The 27,033-nt window shown below is 33.3% G+C and overlaps 1 protein-coding gene across 2 annotated transcripts in view; it reads left to right on the top strand.

The window, feature by feature from the left end:
* ZBTB20 (zinc finger and BTB domain containing 20) overlaps nt 1-27,033 on the top strand; it is a 799,945-nt gene that overhangs the window by 303,016 nt on the left and 469,896 nt on the right. Inside the window, exon 7 of one of the 2 annotated variants that reach the window (XM_082394692.1) lies at nt 26,036-26,109. The exons of the other annotated variant lie outside the window; for it this stretch is intronic. The gene's annotated coding sequence lies outside the window, so the exon portion shown is untranslated. The remainder of the gene's footprint in view (nt 1-26,035; nt 26,110-27,033) is intronic. 2 annotated transcript variants of the gene reach the window in all.

Here is a 27,033-nt window from a genome sequence, read left to right as displayed (position 1 = left end):
ATATGATAGCTATGGGGAGATCAGGTTATAATTGTTTTCAACAACCATATAGCAAAACTAGGACCAATAGGTGGGAATTATAAGGAGATACGTTCTGGTTTAACATAGCAGTGCAGTAATCAGAATAGGCAACCTTGTTAGTGAGGTCCCTGTCTCTGTTTATACAGGTTGCATGGCAGGTCTCTGTTGCTGCGGACAGAGTTGCTGCACTGGAATAGTACATTGGAGTACAACTATGCTCAGCTAGGTGAGAAGTAAGGGACACCATTAATTTCATCTGAAGCAGTATTGTACGGCATGTAAGGGCAAGAGCTCTGTACAGATCTGGCTTTGAATTCTGACACTATCATTTATTAGCTGCATGAACTTAGTCAAGTTACTTAACTCTAACTTCTCTGAGTCCTAATTTCCTCATCTATAATTGGGATAATTGTATTAATCTTCTAGAGTTGTGGTGAAGAGGAATAAATTAGATCATTATGTAAAATGCTTAGCACTGTGCCAGGCACATAGTAAGTGTTCAGAAGATACTAATTTTTCAGGAGTGAAAGATTCCTTAATTTTTCAAAAATGAACTACAGTGCTAATTACTCTTTCATATGGAAAAAGAATCTTGGCCTAGCAGGTAATAAGTGATAGGACTTTATGCTTACCAATCTCTCACTGCCTTTGGATAAGGTCGCCACGAACTCTGGATTGTGAAAAGCACTTATAAAGGAAGCTTTGTAAATCAATTTATTTAAAATGCAGTAGAGCAACTTATGATTTAAAAGCATCCTGTGGTGAATCCTTTTACAATGTGAATAATCATCTCCTAATTTATCTGTTTGGTAAGTTCAGAATTTGGCTTATTGAGTCTTCTTAAAGCAAAGAGTACACCTGCACTCTTATTCCTACAAGGTAGGCAGTATTTCCATGCTGGGCTGATTTTCAGAGAAATATAGGGTGCCTCTTAGATTCAGGATGGCATAGGCTGGGTAACCACGGGAACATACAAGGTCACTCTAGTCACTTAGAACATTAATTGTGCTTTGTGATGCATACAATTTTAATGAGCATGCAAGCTCATATAGGTCAGTTGACCATTAGACCATTGCACATAAGAATTTTGCCTGAATTGAAGAGCTGGATATTTCAGAGTAATTTTCCTTATATCTCTTTTTCTTTCTCTGAAATTTCAGTGGAAGTCAACATGACATTGTGACATGATACATAGACCCTTCAGGAAAAAACAAACAGCAGTGGAAAGTTGTGAAACAGAAAGAACACTGGGTTAGGAGCCCTGAATAAGACCTGCCATGTACTAACTGCATGGCATGGGATAGGAAGCTACTATTTTTTTCTGTGTCCTAGTGTCCTAATTGTAAAATAATCAGGTTGGACTTAGATCTCCTATATAACTTCTAGGTAAAAAAAATTTTTATTGCATCTGATTCATAAAATGAGGTAAAACTATTTTGTTTCTTTCTTTCCAGTAGAAAGAATAGAACAGAAAATCATAGAAAGAACATGTATGAATAGTTAAGCGGTTTTCTTATTCCCAGTCAACAATACTTGTCACTCTGCCTCAGCTTGAACCCTCTTTTGCAGATGTGATGATTTATGACATTTTATTTTGCTATGACATAGAAATGAATATGAACATGGGAAAACTTAAACCAAATGGGTTCTCCCCATCAGCCAGCAAACCTTGACCTGTGTTTGGAGAAGCTTGAATGTGTTTAAGAGAAAATGACCTTACCCACAATTAATTACATACAGGCCTAAAATAATTATATCTTTTCATTGATTTACTTTATTTTCACAGTATCCATGGGAATTTTGCCAGTTCTTTATAGAGTGCTTTAAGCTTATTTATCACCAGCTTAGATAAAGTACACTTTGAATATATGCTGGTGATTCTGCTCTTCAAGATGAATGGGGGGATAACATGCATCAGATGTGTATGCTTAAACTCTCCGGTGCTTCTCGAAGAGGGCCCCTTAAGAGCTCAAATGACCATAAGAGCTCTGAATCCACTTCAGAATTTCCCAACTTTTCATGCTGGTACATTCCGGGCAGGATGATGAAAGGAATCAGAATTCATAAATGAAACTGGCTTATCTTTTACAGAATGAGAATTTAAAACACATTTTTATACAAATGTATACATTATAAAGGACTACTATTTAGCCCTGAATTTCTTATTTATCAGAAGCTTCAAGGTAATTTTGAGAGAAACTGTTAAGCTTAATTCAATTAGGGAATAATGGAACTTCAAATTTAACCAAATTGGAAATGCAGACAAAGCCTTAGTATTCCATAATCATCTTCAGAATTATCCTGTCAATCCTAAAGATGCTAAAGTCATCAAGATTGCAACATGTGTGATGAGAAGGTCAACATGACACCAGGTATAATGGCCAGTGGCCATCAGTGGCTCAGAAGAAATTTTACAATATGAAGGTGAAGAAGAATTTTACTTAGTCTTTCATTTTAATTCTTAAGAACATTGCTGTGTATGGTTATATGTCATTGCCAATTTTTTAATGTGTAGACAAACAAAAAACCTACTCAGTCTTTCTAGTAAAAAAACAAAAAACATTAAAAAGTTAATCACATAACAAAACAATTTCCATGTTCCATTTTCTCTTAAGAACATAGAAAAACAGGAAACATAAAGAAAGCAGCTATCGTTAGAAATAACTAGAATAAGTCATTTAATAAGAAATGACTTTCTTTAATTTTTTAAGAAGAGAGGTGAAACTCTTTTAATAAGAAAGGTGAAACTACAGTTATAGAAAAAAATTCTAACATATGGAGTAGAGATTAAGATTTAATCCTACGTCGTCCTACCAGGAACATAGTACAGAAATTTCTATACGCAATAAAGGATCAAGAAATATTTATTGAGTACTTATTCAGGGCTCAATATTTGATGTCATTATAAATATGAATAATAAATATAAATAATTGCTTCAGATTGATCTACTTGACAGTAAGATTACCTCTATAGGTCCTATAGAATAATTAAAATCCTTTCAGTAGGTATATAAATTATGAACCTATTACAAGATTAAAATGTTTGCAAAAATAGCTCCATCAGTTAACCCCATGTAATCTCACTTTGACATCTCAGAAGTTTCTGTAGTTATCTAACTAGAATGTAGACTTTTGGAGACCTCTTGTGGGTCCTACATTTGTGAAGCCTACAAGTGTACTACTGGTAGAAACAAGGCTATTACAAGGGAAAATAGGAATGAGGCCCAAGGTCTACCTGAGATATCCTTACGTCTATATTGAAGTATTGGATATGGGTTCCATGATGAAGTCCACATTATGCTAAGACAGAACATGTTTTCTAAGAGATACTTGGTTTTCATACTGGAGAATTGACAACTCATAAAAGCCCAAGAGCACCCTCTAGTGAAATTTCTGGAGTAGGCTTAAGGGGCTTGCTCTTGACCTGGGCTCTCCTTTTCAAATGACCTTTTAATGCCCAAAATATAGAAGCTGGATTTCTGCTATCTGGCTTTACCTTCAAACAATTTCCAGAGCACAGTGAAGGTGGTATGCTTGTCAAGTATTTCTAGTGGTAGAAATGCTTAAGCTCCAGGACCTAATATTCCATTGTTCCCATGATTTTTTGTTTTTACTTATAATACCAGCCTGTCACACATGACTTCTACCTATAGTCATGTGTTAAAATAGTTCCTGGAACTAATATAACTAAAGAAATGGTAAGAAACATAAGAAATGTGTTAGCAAATTATTATACTTCTGCCCCTTCCTCCACCTTTCTCAAGCCTCTTAGCGCAGGTACTACATCCGGGAACTTTTTAGTACTTGGCAGTATTAGAGGTCATGAGTAGCAGGCTGAGATTTTAAACGGTGGTCAAAAATTATAGACGGGGTCAAGAAGATTAAGGCCTAGTATTTATGCACTTCTGAGTTTTTATATTATCTGATTACTGCAAAGATATATTTTCACCTAAATCTTGAGCAGAAATGAAAGTGACATGTCCCTCAATGTTCAAGGTAGCACCTTATTATATCAGAGCTGCAGTTAGAGAGATGACTACAAAGCAGGCCAGATCTTTGCTGTAATTTAGTTAAAGCTGAGGATATACCACTCACTTAGATTAGTAACTGTTACATAATAAATGAAACAACACAAATCATTACTTGACTTCATAGGTAACTTGCTATCGAATGCTATTATTAGAAGGAAACTTTGAGATCTAAATCTCCCCATTTTAGGAAAAATTAAAACATGCATCTAAAATAGTTAAGTTACTTGTCCATGATGATATAATTTGATGGTGGCAGCTTCAGGACTATAATATAGGTCTGTCGTGCCCATTTTAGTGTTCATTATGCTACAAGAATTCACTTGTTTAAAAGCTTGCTATGTAATTTCAAACAGTTTCATTCACTTTGGTTATTGGTTTTTATGCCTCTAATAATTTATTGGGATGTCTTCAGACTTATACTGAGAAAAAAAGTGTATACCTTCCAATACCATCGCCTCTGTTTTTGCTTTCGTGTATGGAAGAATAAGTTACTCATGTGGCTACTGTTAGGAAGAATACAAAAACATAATCATTTGATAGGAGTCATATTTATTTATTGAAACACTGGGCCACACTGTGTTAGCTTTGTACACTGAGAAAGTGGGGGTACCCACTGATATTCTAGCACTACTGATAGCCACCCCTTTGGTTCTGTATAGTTCTAATAGTACTTACTTTCTATTGTTAATGGAAGGATTACATGAGTTAATGCAAATAAAGCAGGTGGAACATAGTTGGCATTAATTAATTGCAGTATCCGTATTAAGTGCTAATGTCTCATTTCAAAAAGAAGAACAGGATATTCTTAGGATTATCCAGTAGAGGTCAGCGCTATGAACTCTGTTAAATACTTTTTTTAGTATTATGGTCTGATTTCTTGAAAATAAAAACAAAAACTCCAAGATCTCTCCAAGTTGTTGTTTTTAATTGAGAATAATTGTATAAGAAATCGCCATTTATCAAGGCATATCACATATTAGTTCAATAGAAATTTATAATTCTTTCATTTTTCAATTCATTATTATATTCTTAGTCTTGGCTTTAACCTTAATCTTATCACATGTGACCTTAATATTCAACCTTTCATTTATATTATTGATGATGTTTAGTGGGTGAAGTGATCATGTATGGCAACTCCAGGCATAATTATATACCTTCAATTTTGCTGGAAAGTTAGTACCTTAATGAAATTTTGTTCCTTGTTGTTTGCCTACTTTGCTATTCCTCAACACACAGTGTTGGTATTTAGAATCATAAAACCAGCAAATGTTAGAACTAGAAGTGATCATGGATATCAACAGGTCTGATTCCTCCATCTTACAGATGAAGAAACTGACACCGCAACAGGGAAGATAACTGGTTGAGTTTCAGTGATAGAAGATTATATTTCCTTATATTTATAAAAACAATTGAATCTGGAGAAACAATTGATTCTTTAACTTTTCTCTGATACTCTGAACCAATAGATTGACAATATAGCTCAATGTTATCTACGAGTAGACAGTACGCAGTATTTTTATCCTATCTAATTCAGTAGTACAGTATATCATGTATGCCTGCCACTTTTTAAATTCCTGTCACTTTGCAATGATGTTAAAACCCACACTGAAACTCTTAAGTGATTATCTTTAAGGATTTTATTCTCCAGCTATGCAACTGAACAGTCTGAGTAATGAGACTACATGGTCTCTGCATGGTCAACTAAATACTTCTAGGAAGTGGAACCCCCTTCTGGAGTTATGAGAGAAACATCACTTCTAAAATGCCTTTAAAAGTACTCCAGCATAAACATTACACTGGAACATTTCATTAGCTTTCTGAGAACAACAAAGAAATGTGGAGCATAATAGGCTAATATGTTTAAGTGGCCTTGGTAGAACCCTACTTAACTCAGTGGGATTTTCTACAGCATGCAGAGGTGGAAAACCATTCCCTAAATATTTATTGTGTGGGACTGCCTCCTTCTTTATTTCATGCAGTTTGTATCAAAGAGAAGTGACTTTCCACCTGTAATTCTAAATTGAGGAAAGTCTCAAAATACAAGTTTTAGAAGAATCAGTATTTAGATATGATGAACAGTAACCAGCAGCACAGGCTTTTGGCACTTGGAATTTCTGTCAATAAAGATGGAAGAGGGGCCAGCTTCAGTCTCAGTGTTTTCTGTCCTCTTAGGACTTAAATATCCATCAGGATATTAAGGTTTGGGAAGTCCTTAAACTCCTGAAGAAAAAGGCAAGATGTATGCCAAACCTTATTCGTTACGAATTACAAAAATTATTAAATTAATTAATTTTTTCAGTTACTTAAGCCAGCAATAAAACTGTTCTGCACAATGTTTTGAATTAAGTGAAATTATAGGTTAATGAAAAAATGTAAGATGGTAATTTGTATGGTTTTATTAGGATTCCAAGTGACTACACTGAGTATATTGCTGGACTTGCAGTATGATCCCTGACAATATTCTTTATCTCTCTGAGCTTCTATTTTCTCTGACATAAATTGGGACTCGTTAGTCTTAGGAACACTATGATCGTTGAGATTTTCTTGAGCTTTTAGGGGAAAAAGTGTAAATTAAATAAATTATAATATTTTAAGTAAGTTCAAATGGACATACATGATGACAAAACAAAGGTTTCCCTATAGGTGTTGGTTTCCTTTTTGTAGACGAGTTGTCACCAAAATTTGTTGAAAAGTAAGAATTCCTATTTGTATGGCATTGAATTAATGATGCAAAAAAAAAAAAGCCTCTTGAATGACAGCTCTAATGGCTGAAGTGGCATATTTAAACCATTATTTTTGCTTGTTTCACTTTCTGTCAAACTCTGTCTTAGAATTACTATCAACTGGTTGTACTGATAGACGGAATCTGTCTTTCAGTTTCAAGATGTGTTTTGTATCAAAGTTTTTCTTCATTGGTTTTTGGAATCTATAGGCAAAATAACACATAAAAACAAATGTAAATCCCAGCTGTAATTGTTTCTCAGCATTTGGTGACATCATAAATCCCATAAGATTTATACTTGTATTGTATTGTAAATATCACCAGAAACATTCAGTAGGAGGACGAAAAAACTCTAAACAAAACTTGAAAATAATACATATTCTTCTTTCTCACTATGAGGAGCGTTTCCTAGCTACCCTATTTACCCCAGTGGAATTTTACAAAAATGTTCCTGGCGCTCAAAGTTGATCTAACAAAGCATCAAGTGGGCTTATTTTAAAATTCACCCCTAAATATGTTTGCTGGTTTTGAATTTCTGATTTTGTGCTTATGTAACACAAAAACAGCTTTGGTTTTAAAACAAAAATTGGCAAAAATACTAGTGCATTATGTGTTCTAATCACGTATGGTGTTTTGAAAAAAATAGATTCAGAATTGACAAAATTGTTTCATTGGCATTGCAGTTCAAATGCCTGGCTTTTCTTTCTCACAAGTTGCCTAAAATAAAAATAAAACTAACATATTTCTTAAGTGAGTATGAACGTAATTGATTTTCGTTATATATAGTCCAACAACTGCACTACAGACATAAATTTTCATTCTGTGTTTTCACATTCTTTATTTTACACAGTTTTCTATGTTTTAGTTTATGGTCAAGTCTGTAATGTGCTTTAGCATCAATTTTAAAGTATCTGGGGTTCTCAAAAAAGTTTCTACCAGTGATATGAATAGTGCTCAAATTCTAGTATGAATGGCCCAGCTTTCTTTGATTTTTCTTATAAGTGCTTTTTTTGGTAAAATATATAAACTTAGAAACAGAAGTTTCCCTGGCTCGTATTACACTCAAGAGACAATGATGATACTGAAGTTCTTTTCATAATCAGGGCTTTTGTAGAGACTGTCCAGGTATTCTTAGCCAAAATATCCTTCTCATTGTACACTACTCCAGGGCAACATGTGGTGTGCCAGCTGGATGCCCTCCCTACATGCCTCAGGTGGCCACATTTCAATGGTGTCTATAGAGCACAGGCCAAATTCTCATTCTCTGTGTTAATCAGTGGGAGAATTCCCATAGAAAATGGGATGGGAGCATATTTTAGGAAAACTCAAAGAGATTATCCAGATGATTAGGCCAGGACATTGTAAGTTCGGGTTTTATGTAGAATTTCTATAACGTTATCTTACTTGACCAAAGAATGCTAGAAAATTTGGGGATATTTAAAAATTAAAAATAATCATGCTTTTTATTCCACTGTGATTTCTCCAAAGAGGATCCTACAAAATTTTTCTTTAGATACAATAGGAGCTCATCTTGATTCATAACATCAAAGACAACTGATGTACCTAGTAATATAATTTGATTGAACTTTTTCCCATGATCTTGAAAGGATCTGAATTCTACTTATAGGAGTCTCATTATACCTCTCCTTTCAATTAAATTCTAATCAATTCTATAAACATTTAGTAAGTACTTACTATGTACAAAAAACTGTGATAGATGCTCTGAATAATTCTGTGCATGGTGCCTTATGGTGTATAACATATTTTCACATTCATTATCTCATTTGTGTGGTAAAGATTCCCCCTACAATTATTACTTATTTAAATAGCCTAGAGTTTCAGAGGAGCTATATTTTGAATTTGGGGTAGAGATTTTGCTTGTTTTGTTTTTGGTGAATCCAGAGACCATTCTACAAATTCGTTTAGCATCCCTTGAATAAAAAATAAAGGCACATAATTGTATCATCATATTAAATTGATTTGGTTAGAACCAGTGGCATTTCCAGAAATTTTCTGTTTGCTTTATATGACATTAGGTTCAGTCTGAAGTGTATTTTTAATGACCTAATTGAAAAGGTTTGTCAAAATGTTCACAAAAATATTTTTTTTTTACTACTTTTGAGGCAATGTTGATGTATTATATTTCATATATCTTTTTTAAGATCAAAAAATTAGATTTCCCAAGAAACTATTCATATTTAAGATTATATCATATTCTACTGCTCTACCATGAAGTCTCTGTAAGTGCTATACAACTTCCGGAGAATAAGTCTGAAAGCTATTATTCTCCATTTAGCATGTACATTATTCTCTAATATTGTTACATCTAATGCAGAGTGAAATGTTGTACTTCTATATTAATATTACATTTTAAAATCTTATTTCTACATATTTCTGAGATGTTTTACAAGTCTTTCTCTTAAAACTTCTTTGTAAATACTTTAAAATAATCTCAGTTTTATTTTTATTTATTTATTTCCCTTATCCATAGTGTTGAAATGGAATTTATCCTTTAGCATGTTTAACATTTTTAAAGAATTTAAAGGGAAATCATCTTCACTTTAAGCACTGAACACAACACTTTATTCACAAACCTGAAATTCAAAAACTGATAGGAACTTCGTCATTTGCTTTGTTTCTAACATCAAATTTGCAAAAAGGCACTCTCCAGGTAACCCTTCAGCTATGTTACCCTGGGTGTTTGGCCAGAGGGCAGTCATGTTGACCCCATCTGCAAAGGCTGGCTAAACCAGAATCTTGGACTACTAGAATCCCATTCATCAAGGTCCACGTAAAGTAAGGTAGGTGGGAAGCAGGAGGACAGATGGTAGGGTCGGCAGTAAGGAACTTGTTTGTTGACATTGATATAGACCCTTCTTCTTGCCAGAGTGACTCCGTGGACTTTTTTTGGCATGGAAGACTAGGCCAACACTATCATCTTAATAGAAGGTGAGCTGCAGGCAAACTGGAGAGATCCATGAACAGTAGGTGTTTAGGGTTGGCTTAGATTTTGTCTATCAGCTTGACTGTCATACGTACTTGATTGATGTGCAGTGGGGCTTGAAAGTGCTGCATTGAAGTTGAGGACTGTGTCATAAGGTTCCTGATATGGTGCACATGTCTGAATGGAGTTGGACATTGACTGCCCTTGCCTATGCCAAGCAACACCAGACTTGAGTGCATTATTCTGCAGTTGAGTAGCAGATGGTGAGTGCAGACGTTTGGAGGGGGTGTGCCTTCAAACACAATATGGAGCCAGCAAACTTACTTAGAAGGTTATTGCATGTCTTGACTTTGGCAGCTACTTTTTAAGCACTGATGAAAAATCCAACTTCCATCCATTGTTACTCTCAGAATACTCAGCATGATTCATGTTCCAGGCAAAAGAAATGTGAAAATCAAATGCACTATTCACTATGTTGGTCACAGTTGGTTGAAGGTGACTTCCTTGGTATTGGCTAAATGGGCCAAGTAAACATTCTGAGACTGAATATTGCTGAATAGGTAAACTTTATTTACCTTACTCTAGAAGTTGTTAGAGGAAAGGCCATCAGAGCACTTGAAGAACACTATGGTCAAATATGGGACTTAAAAGTGACTTTACATTCTTTGATTCTTAATTTAGAGAGAGTATTACATTCTTCAGCAGTAAAAATAAGAAAATCAAATATCTCAATAGGTATTCTTTACACACAAAATTATGGAGATTCACAGATGAATGGGCATAGTAATTCCATATGTATAGGATAATTGATTTTTATTGATGTTTGAATTTTTTTTCTCTTGAGTAGATTCTAAACACATATAAATTCTTTTTAGGTTTAAAATACATTTTTTTTCAGATTAAAAGTAAAGTATGCTCATTGAATATAATTGTGTAAATAGAAATATATATATATCAAATAAAATTTAAATCAGGGATGAACAATTCTAAGATTTTGCTCTGCCTCTTTCTAATTATATGTATATTTCTAAGTGTATGTGTTCATATATGTGTTTGTATGTGTATTTTTAAATAAAAATTTGGATCATACAATCTATATTCTTCTTTCTTAAATTAACATTTATTATATTATTAGTTCTCTGAGTCATAAAATACTCATTTTTAATGGCTGCTTAATACTGAACCTTATTTATGTACCAAAAAAATTTTAAATCCTCCATATTTGACATTTTGGCTATTTTTCACCATTATTCCTACTGCTCTGAGGACTATTCTTATATTTAAATTTTTATCTGCATCTTGGATTATGTTTTCAGCATATATTCTTGGAAGGTTGATTTTTGGGTTAGAGGATATAAACTTCTCAAGATTTTTTTGATAACTCCTCCCTAATTATTTGTGAGAGTACTTTTCTAACTACACTCTTACCTGCTTTGAATAGTATCATTTTATAAATATTTTCGAATTTGGCAGGCAAAAAATGGATTTATTTTGTTTTAATTTACATTGAACTGATTAATATGGAACTGGAATGTTTTACATATGCTTATTTGCCATTGTTTTCTTCTTTTTATAAATTGTTTGCTCATGTCCTTTACTCATGTTGTCTTGATGATTTATAAGATTTTTTTAAATGTTAAATCATTAATTTTGTCAAACGTGTTGCAAAAGGGTTTATCCCAGTTTTCATATGCCATTAAATTGTTTTTGCTGTTGTTGGTGTGAGAAAATTTTAAATATTTATATGGTCAATTCTGTTGTATTTTTTTTCTTTATGACTGTAGCCTTTGCTTTTATCTTCTTTTTAAACAGCTTGAAATCCAATAAGTATTCACCGTTTTTCTAGTATCATCATCTTTTTATTTTGTATTTTTAACTCTCTATTCCTTCCAGAAATTATTTTATCCTAAAGTATGAGATGTGTCTTAATTTTGTTCCCAATTGTTAATCAACTATCCCAGCACCATTTCCTCACTAATTTGGGTACCATCTTTCTTGCTTACTAATTTTTAAATCAACATTAGGACCTATTTTTGGACTACCTGTTTTTTCATTTCTCTCACTGGTTCCATACTGTTTCCGTTAGAGCTTCACAGTATGTTTACAGATCTGTTAAGTCAAATCCTTCCTTTTTTTCTTTTTTCAAAAATACTTTGAATATTGTCACCTACTTATTCTTTGAGATTGATTTATTCCATTGATTTCATAAAAATGATCCATTGGAATTTTATTAAACCTATAAAGCAGACTCATATCTTTGCAATATTCAGTCATCACATTTAGAAGCATCGTATGTTTCTATTTATGTAATGTTTCATATGCAAATAAACTGTGTCTTTCTATTCATATAGGTCCTCAGATTCCTTATTTAATTCAAGTATAAGCATGCTTTGTTCTTGTTATTCTCTTTAATTGCTTACATTCCGTTTTCTCATTGTTCAGTAGAAAAACCATATCTTTTTATAATATTTATAATCTAGCTATTTTATTCAGCTTTCTTAATAATTTTAATAACTTATAAATTCTCTTGAGTTTTCAAGGTCCTTAAATTGTCTGCAAACATTGATGACTTTATCTTCTTTTTTTCCCTCTTACTTCTGTTTAATGTTCTATTTCATTGACTAGAATTTCCAAATCAGTTAAGTAATCATGGTGATAGGAGGCATTCTCATTTTTTTTTTTTTAACATCTTTATTGAGGTATAATTGCTTTGCATTGTTGTGTTACTTGCTGCTGTCTCGTTCTTGATTGTATGATAATGCCTCTAATTTATTCCATTGTTAAGGCAGATATTAGTTGTTGATTTAAGACAGATATTCTTTGTTACATTGGTAAGGTGAGTTAGAATACTACTGTCTCACCCTTTCTTTGTTTATTAGGAATGTGTTGAAGTACACTACATGCCTTTTGGGGTAAATATTCTCAAACTCTAATTGGTGGGTGAACACAGACTTTTCTTGTGATGTCTTTTTCAATTAAAATCAATTCGAACACACATTTATTCAGCACTTACCATGTGCCAGAAATTGTTCACTAGGCATTGGAATTCAGAGGCATAGTCCCTTCCCTTAAAAACATTATAGGATTATTCAGATTATGATAATTCAGCAAGAGATTTATAGTAATTGATTTCCCATTATTAAATTTCCCCTGCATCACTAGAAAAACTTTACATTTAAGACTTTATTAAGGATACTTTGAAGGCTACCTAATTGTTTACCATGTCAAAATGTGAATTTTAAGAATTGCTAAAAGTTAAATTTTGATTTACAGTTGAAATTATGAGTTTTTACATCTGAAGTCATAGTGCTCAAATTCTAATCAGGGACATCTATAAAACTTGAAATTTTATAGACTTCTATAATATAGATAGTTCATATTCTATAGAATCAGGAAATTGGAATTCCTGATCATAATTTATCACTTCTTATATAGTATGACAGAAGTGGTTTGTGATGTTGGGACAAATCACTTTCATGATGCCATCTTTGTATTTTCATTTCTCTGGAAGTCTTAATTTTCTGTAGGTTTTAAGTGTGCATTTACATTGATTTATTTTCAATTGAAGTGTTTTTTTTGTATTTATTTTACTGCTTCAGTGTAGTTTAGCATAATTTATCCTGTTTTCCCCATCTAGTGTTATAATTTATTTTATTTTTCAGAATCATTTATTTTGTTCTTTTATACAGTATGCATGAATGAACATACGATATTTTTATACTATACCCTCTTCACCAGATTCTTTATATTTCACACAAAACAAATAAAGAAATATTGATTGAGAATCAATTTTCTACTCAGCATCACACTAGTTATTATGAATTATAGTACAGGAAAACAAAAATTACATACTTTCAATGAGCTTACGTTCTAGTTGGCAGATTAAGATATAAATAAGGGGAAAATGCAAAAACAACAAATGCTAATGAAATACTTATTCTTTATAGTGGCTAATACAAATATAGTCATATTCTTAGTCTATATTTAAGCACTTATATTAAAACTCACAATTTACCTTTTGTATGTTGGCCTCACCCTGGCCTCTTTATGCTTTTCCTATTGTTATTGTACCTTTACCATTATTTTCACTTTCTGCTTGAAAATTGTATTTACCTTTGCAAGATTTTAAAAAATTCTCTTTGGAACAACACTGGGTAGACAAATGCTACACACATTAATCTCTAAAATATTACCAGTGATAATTTGTCCTATGCAAAGGTGACCCTGCTCATAATTTCAAAGCAGAAATAGTGCAGGCTACTATAATTGTAGACTGAAAATCCTTGCTTTCTGAATTTCTTATTTCATTAAAGGACTTGCTTTGATTTTTAGAATCATTCACAAAAGAATTAACATGCAAAGTAGGAGGAAATCCAAATGCTAACATGAAGTTAGCATCTCTACTAAAAGGAAATTTTAGCAGTAAGCTTTGGTATATTAAAGAAGCATAGTCCCATCCTTTGGGATTTGATGGGATTTTTATATCATAGGGCCACCCATTTTAAACTTTAGCATTTGATGTATGTTCTAAGTTATAACCTTAAACATTTATCATATTTTGGAAAATTTATATCCCCCCTTAAGTTTTAATGCCTGCATTGAATAATGTTTGTCGTGGACCACAATACCTATCCCTGTGGAACTGATATCCTATCTTAATTCAGAAGCAATACTATTGATTAAGCAATACTTAACAGCTTCCAAACTTCAAGACATCTTTCAGCCACCATTTCTTCCTAACCTCACTATGAGCTTCCTGTGTGGTATCATTCATCTGAGATCTTACTAAAATGTAAATAAATTATATCCAACACACTTCCTCTATTTGCCCAGCTTGTTACCATATCGAAACAACTGTCTTAATGAAATACATATTGATGTATTGTGTATTTCTGTGCTAAACCAAAGTGAGGAGGAAGTTATATGAATATATAACAGAACCCACTTCATAATAGTTTTGTTAAAGCATTTTATGAATTGGAGATAATTTGAGCCATGGGAGATGATGTAATTCTACATGACAGAGTTCACAGAAAGAGGATAGCTCCTCAGATAGAATTGGATTAGACTCTTGAGAGAGACGCACTGGCGCTTTTATGGTGCTTTACCTTCATAAGCATAGCTAATTCTCAGTTTTCCATACTAATATTGTAGTTTTGAAGTAAAGATAGTAAAAATCAAAATAAAGAAGCAAGAGTATTATCTAAAATAATTTGTCTTTGGTCTTTGCATGCAGTATTTGACTTTTTAACATCAAATTTACCATTTTACTTTTGTTTTTCATGAGTTAATGAAGCTATTTCTAGCATCCATATTATGAAACAGAAATGATCTAACACAAAGTATGTAATGTCATACTTTGTTATGTATTATAATCTTCATAGGGCATGATTAGATAAAACTTATCTCATGTTATAATGAACAGTAAGAATGAATAATAATCTGTATCAGATCTATGAAATATAATCATACTTGGTTAATTGCTAAATTAATTTGTAGAAAATAATTACTATTGCTTGAGTAAATACCAAAAAGTGAAAATAGGAGGCAGCTCAGTGATGTTCAGGAGGAGAAAAGAAAGCCAAACTGGGATTAAAGTTTGTCATGTCTGAATTAAATGCTGAAGTGCCAGTAGTGGTTGATTGACTCTGTGATCAGACTTTTGGTATTTATCATTTTTTCTTATACTTTTCTGCATTTTCCAATTCTTTTGCAAAGGGTATGTGTTAATTTTGCAGTCAGAAAAAAAGTTAATGTAAAATGTTTCATGCATAGCTCACTTGTAAATCATTTATTGAGAGTTAACTGTATAAAATTTCCCAGGGAGAGAGAAAGCCACGAGCTAAATTTAAGGGCAAAGTACTCCATTATACAAATAATCCATTGTCGCAAAACTTATTGAAGATTTTTTAAAGTCACTTTTCTCATTGCTTGAAAATTCTAAACTGGAGACAATTTAATCAATGAGATAATAATAATATGAATAACATTATGTTCTGCACCCACTTCTCAACTCCACTTCAGAAGAAAAGCCTTTAGTATGTTGAGAATATGATCTGATATAAGATATGTTGTTTCCTACAAAGAAAGACAATATTAGGAGCATCCTTTTCCTCCTATTCTGTTTCAGAGTCAGTCTCCCTGAGTAGATCTGTACTTATAACTAACATTCTGTTTTTGAAGCATTGCTTAGTCCAAGTCATGTAGACTCAAACTCAGGTGGTGAGGTCATTACTAGCAGGCTTACCCAAACATTCATGTAACATGTAACAGCTAGAAAGCCAGCTAAATATCAATGCAATTAATTATATTTTGTTAGAAATACTATAGAAACATGTTATACAGGGCTTCTGTTACTTGTACAGAGGTTTAGAACAACTCAGGAAGAGGTTGCACCTTTGTGCAAATTATTAAAGGAAACCCTGTTCCAGCTGATGTAGCTTGGGCCAGGGAGTATGGCTTCTAAATTGGAACACACCATTGTACTGGGAGCCCTTGTACAGGGCACATCCTGCACAGTCAGTCATGACTGCCCTATTTTATATGCTTTATTAATGATTTGAAAATAGCTACTGTTGCTCCATAGGTTTCAAATTATTCTATTCATAGAAAGCCAAGAATCACCTTTAGATGAGTTAGCAAAAAGATGCTTATCTTAGCTTTAATTTAGTCTTGGACCCTCACGATACAAGTCTATTACTTTGCTTCAGACATCTGATTTGAATAGCATTGAGGGTAGAAGAAAATGAAGTTACCGCAAAAGTATAAATAAGGCTATCAAGTCCAGTTCCTAGAAGAACTAGGTTGACATTTTGAAATTACATCTAAATTTTGGGGTATCCTCTAGTAACTTTAGATGACTTGGTATATGAAAAGGTAGATAAGAAGACAGAGAGGCAGATGGACATCTCTTTGTTCCAAAAAGAAATAAAGATGGTTTAAAGCGATACATAGGTATACGATATAAATATATATTTATATATATATATACACACACACATATATATATTTATTGTGAATGAAATTAAATAAAATTTAAGTGAAGTATATAATATAAATGAAATAAATGAAAACTAAAATGGGTAAACAAGGGAAAAACATGAGAAGGGGGCAAGAATTAGACCTATATATAAAAAAGCACCCTAGATAGTATCTTACATACGTTTACAAATAAGATTCTTATCATATGTTTTGAAGCAATACATTGCTGATATTAAGACTAGAAAGAAATATCTTCCTCTGATACCCTTAAGTATATAAAGGGATCCCTGTATTTTATTATGAATATCATGATCAATATTCACTTTCATGAGAAACAAAGAATATTTTATAGGTATACTTCTACTCTTGTGGCCCTCAATATAAATTGATAACATTTCAGTAATGTACAATTTGGTATTCTCAGTCTCATAAAATACAGACCAGATAGATGATACTCCATTCTGGTATAACTCGAAGGAAGATTTTAGAATATATCTAGATGCTGAATTCCAATGAAAGGACTGCACATCCTTCAGACAGTTTCCTATATATACTATTTCTCTAAGTTAGGCCTTTGATTGCTATTTGATGACTGTGAATTCTAGATTGTATTATTGGAAAACACTTGGAATACAGCTATTCTTTGTTAATTAAGGGCAGAAATAGTAGTCAAGTTAGGGGTTGTGTTTAAATTCTTTTACAGAAATTGAAAAGCCTAACAAAAACACACAGCTAAAAAATGTCTACCCACTTTACCTGAGAGATTAGCTGGAGAAGTATCATTTCATAGGAGAAAAAAAAATCTCTTTAAACATTTATTTTGATTCTGCTCTAATATACACAAAATGGAAGATGCAGGTTCCAAGTTTCTTCTTTGTCACAGCCTGGATATTGCCTAATTGATAATCTCATGCTACAAGATGATGGAATTTCATCATATACTCCATCAGCAGACTTATTCACGTCATTAAGCAATTTATGTGATGTTTACATGTTCTGTTTCATGGATTAGATTCCTTGTTTTCCAAATAGAAATAGTAATATTTACTGTTACACATTCCTTGGTTAAAGGTGAATTGCTATGACATTTTAATTAGATGAAGTTTGGTGAATACTTTGATTTCTTCAGTACTTTGTAAATTGTGAAGCATAATGTTGATCCAAAAATATCAGTAAGATATTCGAAGTTAAGGCATCATACGTTCTGAATTTCTACTGCACAAAGTTTACTGATTTTCCCAATCCTTTAAGTCTTTTTGAAGAACAACAACAACAAAAAAAACAGTTTTGAAAATTCCTAGAAGCAGATAGTACATGTTTATCTCATTTTATGTGATAGGAGTGATTTTGTAAATCTATTCATAATTTAAATGCTCTAGGAGAATCTCTCAAGGGAATTTTATTGTGGATCATCATGTAAAGCAAAAATCGTTTCTAAAGTGCTTATTACTCCCTATTTCTATATGGGAACTTTCTGATTTGCAAGAGTTATTTAAGCTCCCAGAGGAGTGCATCACCTTAGTATGTTCCTGAGTAGATATAAACTGAGAGGGACAGGAAACCGTGAAGGAACAATTTGGTAAATACTAAACTGATCCAAGTAAGTATTTGGACCTCTTTAGTGAGATCTCTGAGCTACTATTTTATGTAAGATTAAGTCTAGATAACACATTCTCCACAGTGACTTGGAATGGGTTTATTTTGGCTCATTCAAGCTCTAAATTTCCTAGAAATCCTTTATAAACCACATAATTTTACCTCTTCTCATTGAGTGATTCCTCTTAGATCTGTAAAGTAAGGCAAAATTATTTATCTCTGATGGGAGAAGTTTGGCACCCTCATCCTCATCCTCCATCCACCTCCCAATTCTCATGGCCCAACCCAACTAAGGATTTTCAGAATTGACAGATATTCTTAATCCCCCAAAATGTTTGTACTTTCTAGAGCTGTAGAGGATTTTCTGTACACATGTAACCATCATGGAAACTTTCACTCAGTAGCAGTTGGACTTCCTCACCCACCCACACACACCCCCCGTGCAGCTGGGCCTCTGATTCTTGCATTACAAGGCAAAGAATTAGGCAGTGGGCATTTGTTGAAGGAATACCGTAAGTGGTTTATGATCACTATGTAGAAGGAGACTATAAATTTTATCACCTAAATTGGATGTTTTTGAGAGTAAAAGGTGCCACATTAAAGATTACTGTGAGACAACAGACATAAGTGGGGTCTGGTGTTTTAGCTGGGACTACCTCCTCTCCTTACCCCTCCCCAAACTCCACTGGCACAATAGTTCCATCAGGGCAGGGTAAGCCATGAATATCCACACCTTCACTGCTGAAAGGGGCTGACTTGATGGAATAGAACATCAAGCTGAAAAACCACATGCCCCTGGGTGCTGTCAAAACAGTAACAGTCTCAGCAGCAAACAAAAAGGAAGTGTAAACATCACAGCTAGCCTCAGATTGCAGTTCAGGTTGGGACAGGCAATAGACTGGCATATTAGCCAGAAATTTAGCAAGGAGAATTGGATGAGGAGACTGCCATATTGAGCCTTGATGAAACTAACACATATCTCTGGTGGTTTGGAAATCTGCATACATGTTTCAGGGAAGATCAGAGAAGGTCCAAGATATCCACATACCCCAGACTGACCCTAAGGCCTAGTGCAAAGAGGAGATAAGGGAGAGCCCAGTGGAATGTAAGAGGCAAGGAAGACTTGTAAGCTGACTGAACTTTGAATGAATTCCCCAACCCATGCATATATTCATCAGCAAAGGGTGTTAGCTTATTGGCCTAAGTTGTTTGAGTACAACTTCTGACCAGTCATTGGATATAAACTGCAAATTGTGCTGACACAGGGGCAAGTCTTAGCTAAGAAATGAAAATAGGAATTATAAAAACTGACCAGAGACATCAGCAGCTGAACAGTATGAGGGAGACAGATTCCAAAGAATTAGACTGGTAGGTCACTAAACAAACAAACACATAAATAGCAAAAACAGCAGAAACCCCCAGAGGGAAAAATCAGAAGTCATAACTACTATAATATATTGTATAAAATGTCAATTTTCAAGAAAAAATTTTTCAGACATGTAAGGACACAGGAGTTTAATCCACACCCAGTTAAAAAAAAAGCAGTCAACAGAAACTATCTCCAGGTTGTGGGGGAAAGCAGAAGGTGAATTTAGCAAAGACCTGAGAGGAGCTACTACAAATATGTTTGAGTAAGTAAGGAAATCATATTAAATAATTACATAAAGTATTACTATAATTACTATTCAAATAAAGAATATTAATATAAAGATAGAAATTATTTTAAAAAGAAACAAAAATTCTGGAGTTAAAAAGTACACTAATTAAGATGAAAAATATTCTAGAGGGACTCAACAGCAGATTTGAGATGGCAAAAGAAAAAATCAGTGAACTTGAAATTAATTGATAGAAATTATCCAATTTGAAGAGAAAAACATAATGAAGAAAGTAGAGCTTCAGAGATCTGTGAGAAATCATCAAGCATACCAACATGTGTAATGGGAGAGAAGGAGGAGAGAAAAGAAAGAAAGAGAAGAAAAAAGATATTGGAAGGAACAATGGCCAAAAATTTGCCAAATATTATGAATAACATTAATCTACATGTTTGAGAAGCTCAACAAATTCCAGGTATCATAAATATGAAAAATCCATACATAGTCACATCATAGCCAAACTTAGAAAGCCAAAGAGAAAGAGAAATGCTTGAAAGCAGCAAGAGAAAAAAAGAAATTCGATACAAGGGACACCACTATGATTAACAATTGACTTCTCATCAGAAACATTTAAAGTCAGAAGGCAGAAAGATAACATATTCAAAGGCTGAAGGAAATAAAGATTTTTTTAAATGACAATCAAGAATTTTATATCCAGCAAAACTATTCAAAGTGAAGGTAAAATAAAGATATTGTAGGATAAAGACTGAGACAATTCGCTGCTAGCAGACCTGCCTTACAAGAAATACTAAAAGAAATCCTTTAGGCTGAAAAGAAATGACAGCAAACAGCAATTAAAATACACCCAAAGAGATAAGTAGCACTGATAATATAATTATGTAGGTAAACATAGATATGGTATAACTATATAACAAAACTCAATTAAAGTAGAAGGAAATAATAAAGATTAGAGCAGAAAACAATGAAATATATAACAAGAAAATAATAGAGAAAATCAATGAAACCAAAAGTTGATTCTTAGAAAAGATCAACAAAATTGACAGATTTTTAGCTAGACTGACCGAGGAAAAAGGAGAGGACATAACAGATTACCAAAGTCAGAAGTGAAAGAGGGGACATTACCAACCCCATAGAAATTTAAAAGATTAAAATGTAATACTATGAACAAATATATTCCAAGAAATTAGACAATTTAGATAAAATGGTATCACTTCTAGCAATGCACAAATTACCAAAACTGATTCAAGAAGAAACAGAAAATCTAAATGGACCTATAACAGTAAAAAGATAGAATTATTAACTAAGTCATCCCACAAAGAAAAGTCTGGATGCAAATGACTTCACTGTATCCTAGCCAATATTTAAAGGAGAAATAATACCAATTTTTCACAAACTTTTCCAAAAATAGAGGAAGAAGGAACACTTTTCAGTTCATTCTATTAGAACAGTATTACCCTGAGACCAAATCCAGACAAAGACATCATAAGAAAATAAACCAGTATTCCTCATAAATATAGAAACAAAAATCCTCTACAAAATATTCACAAACCTAAGTACAGCAATCTAATATTATTTACACCCTGACCAAGTAAGATTTATCCTAGTAATGCAAGATTGGTTTAACATCCAGTAATCCATTCATGTAATATAACATATTAGTAGAATAAAGGAGAGAACCACATGACTATATCTATTGTATCTATATGTATATTGTATCTATATGTGTATCTATTGTGGCAATAGATACACAAAAAAAATTTTGAGAAAATCCAATATGCATTTGTGACAGAAACTTTTAACAAACTAGGAATAGAACTTCTGTACCTAAATAAGGGGCACTTATGAAAAAACCTGCAACTAATATCATACTTAATGATGAAAAACTGACGGGTTTCTCTAAGATTGGGAACAAGGCAAGGTTGTCAGATCTCACCTCTCCTGTTCAAAATTGTACTGGAGTTTCTGTACAGAAAGGTAAGAAAAATAAATAAATAAAAAGAAAAAGAGGAAATAAAACAAGGAAAGAAAAAAAAAGAAAGAAACAGACAGAAAAGAAAGAAATCAAAGGCATCCAGATTGGAAAGTAAAAAGTAAAACTTCTATTTGCAGAAAATATCATAAGTACGTAGAGAATATTAAGGAATGCATACACATACACACAAACTAATACATGAGTTCAGCAAGCTCACTGGGTACAAGAGCATTATACACAAGTCAATTGTATTTCTATATGCAAGCCTATTTCAGAATTATTAAGGTTCAAGTTCCAGACCACCACAATAAAGCAAGTCACACAAATCTTTTGGTTTCAGCAATTCATATAAAGTTATGTTTACACTATACTGTAGTCTATTAAGTGTGCAATAGCATTATGTATGTACATACTTTCATTTAAAATTACTTTATTGCTAAAAAATGCTAACCATCATCTGAGACTTCAGCTAGTTGTAGTCTTTTTGCAATAGTAACATCAGAGATACTGATCACAGATCACCATAACAAATAAAATAATAATGAAAAATTTGAAATATTGTAAGAATTACCAAGGTATAATTACCAGAGACATGAAGTGAGCAAATGCTGTTGGAAAAATGGCACTGGTAGAAGTGCTTGACGCAGGGTTGCCACAAACTTTCAATTTGTAAAAAATGCAGTATCTATAAAGTGCAATAAAGCAATGTACATAGGAATTCTTTTCTTTGTGGGGGGAGGGGCGTTCATTTTACTATACTCTCTACTCTTGCATATGTTTGAAATATTTCACAATAAGAAAAGTTGTAAGTGAAAAGGAAAAAAAAAAAGACTAAGAGAAATAATTAAAACATTATAATTTGGTCTCTATGTTGACCACAAACAGGGCTTGTCTATGAAAAATCAAATCTGAACAGTGTCAGAATGAATAAATCATAGAGAGGTGAGTGAACTCTCAAAAACAATCTGAGCAAGATACAGTCAGTGCTGAATAGTTGGGAAAGCATTAAGAGAATTGCCTGTATTAGCACAGACTTCCTAAACTGGAGTGCTTTGTTGCTCTTTCCTTGAAGTTCTGTGACCTGGTGATATCTAAAACTCCTACCTATGCGAGGATTTTAAAAAGTAGAGTGTGGTCAGAAGCAGTCCTTTGTTCCTAATCAATACTAAGATCTATAGTTCCTCACCCCCTTCAGTTTTTTATTGTCTGGGGCTTTGTTTTTTGGCCTTGAAGACTTACAGGATGGGTTACTGTAATATAATGCATTTGCTACTTCTCTGGAAAGCCATTCAGAATCTTTAACTAGTGCAGAATGTACAACTCTTTTGCTAAATAGTCTCTGCCAAGAGAAGCATTCTTCCGGGCTTTGTAATTTGCATTGATTACTGAGCTGTTCCCCAGTGTATCACTGGGTGTATTCTATAAAGCCTTACATAGTTCTGTCTTGATTAAAGAAGTCTGACATTGGTGGTCAGTTTTAATAATGACTGAGGTTGATCTGGATAACTTGAAAAAATTTTAACAGATTTTGGAACCCAAAACGTCAGCAGCAAGTTATTCTTATTGATGACACATACTCTGGAAATCTAGTATTTTAAAAGTGGGTTCAGTGTACAGTACTGAACTTGAAAAAAACAGGAGGTTGAAAAGTAGACAGTAGTGCCAAAAATAAGGTCCTAGTCCTAACTTCTCTGCTCCTTAATCTAATCTGACATGCTTTCAGAATATTTCACTTTCTCGATGATCAATCTTCCAAAGAGTTTCTACCCAATACTTAACCCCACTACATAGGAACAGAGTTAATGATTTCTCATGAGGCAGATATGAATAGGAACAGTATTCATATCAAAGACAACTGGTCCCACTTCCAGGTCCATCCTTGGGCCAAGATATGTAGTCGCCAACAGTGTGTTGGCGACTGCATTTTTTGAGTCCTGGCGCAAAGTAAGATCCATCTGTTTTGCCCAGCCGTTTGCCTGAGTGCCACAAAATGGTCCTGTTATTAGTCTTATTTGTGGTCCTATTTGAGGTTAGGGGATAACGTAAATCAACTTCAGTCCTCCTTGTGATGAATGTAACATGGGAATTAAAAGTGGTGGTGTTGGTAGTGCTAAGTGATGTTGCATCTCTATTTTCTCAATTGCTCTGTTTTCTTTGGATTGGGAAGCAGACATTTAAGAATGAATTTGTCATCTGGAAGGATAGTTGTGACCAAGTTTCCCTCAACAGGATACAAGATGTTATTTTTGAGCTTCATTACCCTCACCAAGGGGGGAAAAAAAAGAGAGAAGAGAGAGGGAGAAAATAAATAAGGAAGAAAGTGAAAGTAAGGAAGAAACAGGCAGAGATAGAGAAGGGAAGAGAAAGGTCAAAGAAGAGAAAGAGGAATGACATGAGAAGAGGAGAATGTAACTTGACTTCCTATTCGTAGAAACTGCTTTATTGTTTTGAACTAAAAGTTCAATTCACTCAACATCTGGTGAATTAAGGAAAAGGAAATCTGACTGATTAAATTGAACTGCTAGTTGTCAGTTAAGTAGTTTATATATAAATATGCAGCCTAGTTTCTATCACCCTTTCTTGTCTGAACTAGACAGTTGAATCCGTTTCACTAACCATATGTGATCAGTGAGTAGAACAGTACCAATTGGTGATTCAGATTTATATAGAGGTGAGCAGTTTTTATATTTCTGAATCATTTATTGGGGATTATTGTTATTCCTTATTATTTCTGAGCATGAGTTATTTTTGTCAGTTTCTTTTATGAATGTTTTGTTGCCTTATAAGGAAATATGTGAACTCCCCTCCTCTCAGTCAGTTTCTGTCTTTATACTGGTGCATTTTTAGTCTAATTCAGGCATGTGAGAAGCAGGGGAAAAGTTTAGTTAGTCAATGTCAGTGATTTTTTTTTTTTTTGGATCCATTCATGGATAGACCTAGTGAATTTAAGCCAGTTTGAACTTAAAATCTATATGCATCAAATAGACGCAATACCCAAAATATTCCTCTGTATAATACAAGAGAAAAAGAAAATAGAATTCACAAGTAAGAACTAGATGCATTTTCTAAAAACAGATGCAATTTCAGGGCTGATCTATGATCATAGTCTCATATATGGTGATATTAAAATATTACCTTGCATTAATAGGAAGGTGGGCATAAACATACCATATTTAGTGCTACAAATATATAAAAAATGTATTGCCATGCTGTAAAGTAAAAGAAAGATAATTGTTCTATCTCCATTTTACACTATAAAGCTATGTTTTTCTAAACCTGTTGTGTCAGTTATTTGAAGCTAAAAATAGGGATGACTTAATCCAGTCTGTTTTTTAACTGTTATCTTATTCATAGATGGTGTTGTATGAAGAAAGAAAGGATTGAAAAAATTAGTATGACATTTTAAGCCCAAGTATTTATGACATACTTTTATTTTAATGCCTGGACTCTTAATTCAAAGATTAAAAATAGGTATTTTTTAAATGCGTTCACAGTTATTTAAATCAAGAAGGCTGGTTCAAACCCTGATGGTCTTCCCATGTTGCTTCAAATAGCAGTGCTGCATGTGACTAGCTATACAGTATGATGTGGTCTGGAGTGCACTAAACCCACAATACCTTGCAATGGGCATTTGTATTGCTAAATTATGTTCCTTTACCTCTACTTCACCATTTGCCCCACCACCAATTCAGTCATTTGAAAGTAGTAGATGTAACATTTTTTTCCAATTTTATTTGAAGTTATATTTCCCTTTAATATGTGTATTCAGATTGTAGATTTTCTTCTTTTTTCTCTGAAATAACATTTTATGTAATCTTGAGGCTTTGGAATTATTTAGGAGTTTTTTAAAAATCAGAATATAGGTAGAATTCAGAAGCACTGAGCTTCTAGTCATATCATTATGAAGTACTTAACATGGCGGCATATTTTGTTTTTCAGAATTGCTTTTTTTCCTCTTTAGATCCTTTTCTTTTCATTAAAAAAACGACTCTGGGAAGAGAGTTTTTTTTTTTTTTTTTCCTTAGGAAAAAAAAAAAGCCACGCTTGACTGATAATGCATTGCTTTGGATGGTGAAACATTATGAAAGTTTAATTTTTAATTAAATCTGAAATACCAATTATAACTGAAAGAGATTTTAACCTGTTTCTTTTCAGACTGCCTGAAGTTACATTTAGAGACTGAAATCACTGCACCTTAAAAACAAAAGATTGAGCTGCACTGCATTCTTGTAAGTGAAAGCTTCCTCTACCTTCCTCTGTGTTTTTGTGACCAACTCAAAAAAAGGACAAAAATATTGGTAACATAGTAACCAGACATGAGTAAAAATTTGAATATCCCTGAAGAAATACATGTTTAAATGATTTCCTTCTTTAAAAAAAGAAAATTTGTAAGGCTCAATATTCAGTATGTCTTTTTTATCCAACCTAAATTGTGAATCCTTTCTTTTGGCTGGCTTGAATTGCATTAGGGAGGGTGTCACCCACCGTGCATCAGCACAGTGACATACACCCTGTCAGGAAGGATTCTTACATTTTGGTACAAGTCTCTTAGAAGGTAACAGATTTCTTATGGAATCAAAGTAGGTTCCTTTTTCCTTTGTGATGTCATTAGAAATTTTTAGCCTTTGTGTCAATGTAAATGGAGAGAAAGAAAGTTCATGATGACATCACAAGATTCTGTTGCTTTGAGGACTTTGGGCAAAACTAAGTAAAATGCATAATTCCCTTGTGTGCGTGTGTTCCCCATTCTGCTATGAAGCAGTCAAAATAGCACATCTTATGTCTTCCCGTGAGCTACAAGGCTGTCTCTCAGAGCCCCATTGTTCCATAAATGCATGTCAGAGTCTACCACAGTCTGGTCTACCCTTATTTAGCTGCTGTTTTGTCAATGTACTTGGAAGAACAATTAACATTTGGGATTTCAATGTCTGAATAACAGGCAGTGAATAGAACCCAAGCATATAAAAGATTCAGACGCCCAGGGTAAGAAAACAGAAGCTTAGAGTTGGTGGGGGAAAAAAGAAAAGCATTTTAATGCCGCACTCAAAGGTTATGAAATACTACAAGGAAATTCAGTGTTATTTTTTTTAAATTTTAGATCAAAATGTACATTTTCGTAGTGAAGTCCAGAAGGTTATGATGTCTTCCTAAGT

Source organism: Balaenoptera borealis (assembly GCF_965194805.1).
Source record: "Balaenoptera borealis genome assembly, chromosome: 5".
In the NCBI taxonomy this organism is placed as follows: domain Eukaryota; kingdom Metazoa; phylum Chordata; class Mammalia; order Artiodactyla; family Balaenopteridae; genus Balaenoptera; species Balaenoptera borealis.
The sequence above is the reverse complement of the archived record's forward strand: the minus strand, read 5'-3'. Positions and strand labels throughout refer to the sequence as shown.